The sequence below is a fragment of the Arachis duranensis genome, chromosome 3, assembly GCF_000817695.3.
Source record: "Arachis duranensis cultivar V14167 chromosome 3, aradu.V14167.gnm2.J7QH, whole genome shotgun sequence".
Classification (NCBI taxonomy): domain Eukaryota; kingdom Viridiplantae; phylum Streptophyta; class Magnoliopsida; order Fabales; family Fabaceae; genus Arachis; species Arachis duranensis.
Window position 1 is genome coordinate 90,391,861 of NC_029774.3, and position 2,896 is coordinate 90,394,756.

Sequence of the window (2,896 nt, forward strand, 5' to 3'; positions counted from 1 at the left end):
TTATGGAGGAAAGTGCATCCCTTGAGGCATCTCAGGGATTTCATGATGAGTGGGATCTCTTGTTTGCTCCATCCTCTTCTTAGTGATGGGCTTGTCTTCATCAATGAGGATGTCTCCCTCTATGTCAATTCTGACTGAATAACAGAGGTGACAAATGAGATGAGGAAAGGCTAACCTTGCCAAGGTAGAGGACTTGTCTGCCACCTTATAAAGTTCTTGGGATATAACCTCATGAACTTCTACTTCCTCTCCAATCATGATGCTATGAATCATGATAGCCCGATCTATAGTAACTTCAGACCGATTGCTAGTGGAAATGATTAAGCGTTGGATAAACTCTAACCATCATCTAGCCACGGGTTTGAGGTCATGCCTTCTCAATTGAACGGGCTTGAGGTCATGCCTTCTCAGTTGAACCGGCTTCCCTCTTGAATCTCTCTTCCATTGAGCGCCCTCTTCACAAATGTCTTTGAGGACTTGGTCCAACCTTTGACCAAAGTTGACCCTTCTAGTGTACAGGTGTTCATCTCCTTGCATCATGGGCAAGTTGAATGCCAACCTTACATTTTCCGGACTAAAATCTAAGCATTTCCCCCGAACCATTGTAAGCCAATTCTTTGGGTCCGAGTTCACACTTTGATCATGGTTCTTGGTGATTCATGCATTGGCATAGAGCTCTTGAACCATTAAGATTCCGACTTGTTGAATGGGGTTCGTAAGAACTTCCCAACCTCTTCTTCGGATCTCATGTCGGATCTCCGGATATTCACTCTTTTTGAGTTTGAAAGGGACCTCAGGGATCACCTTCTTCATGGCCACAACTTCATAAAAGTGGTCTTGATCACCTTCTCCTTCCTCTTTCTAGAGGTTTCTCCGGCCTTAGATGCCATAAATGGTTATGGAAAAACAAAAAAAAATGCTTTTACCACACCAAACTTAGAAGGTTTGCTCGTCTTCGTGGAAAAGAAGAAAGAAGAGAGTAGAAGAAGAAGAAATAGAGGAGATAGAGGTGGCTTTATTTTTCGGCCAAGGGGGAGAAGTAGTGTGTAGGTTGTGTGAAAATGAAGGAGTGAAGATGGGTTTATATAGGGGTGGAGAGAGGGCTAGGGTTCGGCCATTATGGGTGGGTTTGGGAGGGAAAGTGGTTTGAATTTGGATGGTGGGGTAAGTGAGGTTTTATGAAGGGTGGGTGTGAGTGGTGAAGAGAATGGTGGGATTTGATAGGTGAGGGGTTTTTGGGGAAGAGGTATTGAGGTGATTGGTGAATGGGTGAAGAAGAGAGAGAGTGGTGGGGTAGGTGGGGCAGGTGGGGATCCTGTGGGGTCCACAGATCCTGAGGTGTCAAGGATAGCTCATCCCTGCACCAAGTGGCGTGCAAAAATGCCCTTTCTGCCAATCCTGGCATTAAACGCCGAGCTGCTGCCCCTTTCTGGCATTTAACGCCAGCTTCTTGCCCATTCCTGGCGTTAAACGCTAGTCTGGTGCCCCTTTCTGGCGTTAAACGCCCAGAATGGTGCCAGATTGGGCGTTAAACGCCCATTTGCTGCCCTTACTGGCGTTTAAACGCTAGCAAGTTTTTCCTCCATGGTGTGCTATTTTTCTTTCTATTTTTCATTATGTTTTTGCTTTTTCAATTGATTTTGTGACTTCCCATGATCATTAACCTGTAGAAAACATAAAATAACAATGGAAAATGGATAAATATAACATTGGGTTGCCTCCCAACAAGCGCTTCTTTAATGTCAGTAGCTTGACCGTGGGCTCTCATGGAGCCTTACAGATACTCAGAGCAATGTTGGAACCTCCCAACACCAAACTTAGAGTTTGACTGTGGGGGTCCAACACCAAACATAGAATTTGGTTGTGGCCTCCCAACACCAAACTTAGAGTTTGACTGTGGGGGCTCTATTTGACTCTGTTTTGAGAGAAGCTCTTCATGCTTCCTCTCCATGGTTACAGAGGGATATCCTTGAGCCTTAAACATAAGGGATTCTTCATTCACTTGAATGATCAATTCTCCTTTGTCAACATCAATCACAGCCTTTGCTATGGCTAAGAAGGGTCTGCCAAGGATGATGGATTCATCCATGCACTTCCCAGTCTCTAGGACTATGAAATCAGCAGGGATGTAATGGTCTTCAATTTTTACCAGAACATCCTCTACAAGTCCATAAGCTTGTTTTCTTGAATTGTCTGCCATCTCTAGTGAGATTCTTGCAGCTTGTACCTCAAAGATCCCTAGCTTCTCCATTATAGAGAGAAACATGAGGTTTATGCTTGACCCTAGGTCACACAGAGCCTTCTTGAAGGTCATGGTGCCTACTGTACAAGGTATTGAGAACTTCCCAGGGTCTTGTCTCTTTTGAGGTAATTTCTGCCTAGTCAAGTTATCCAGTTCTTTGGTGAGCAAAGGGGGTTCATCCTCCCAAGTCTCATTACCAAATAACTTGTCATTTAGCTTCATGATTGTCAAAGGTACTTAGCAACTTGCTCTTCAGTGACATCTTCATCCTCTTTAGAGGAAGAATACTCATCAGAGCTCGTGAATGGCAGAAGTAAATCCAATGGAATCTCTATGGTCTCAGTGTGAGCCTCAGATTCCTATGGTTCCTCATTAAGGAACTCATTGGAGCCCAGTGGACGTCTATTGAGGTCTTCCTCAGTGGCACTCACTGCCTCTTTTTCCTCTCCAAGTTCGGCCATGTTGATGGCCTTGCACTCTTCTTTTGGATTCTCTTCTGTATTGCTTGGCAGAGTACTAGGAGGGAGTTCAGTAACTTTCTTACTCAGCTGACCCCCTTGTGCCTCCAAGTTTCTAATGGAGGACCTTGTTTCAGTCATGAAACTTTGAGTGGTTTTGATTAGATCAGAGACCATGGTTGCTAAGTCAGAGTGG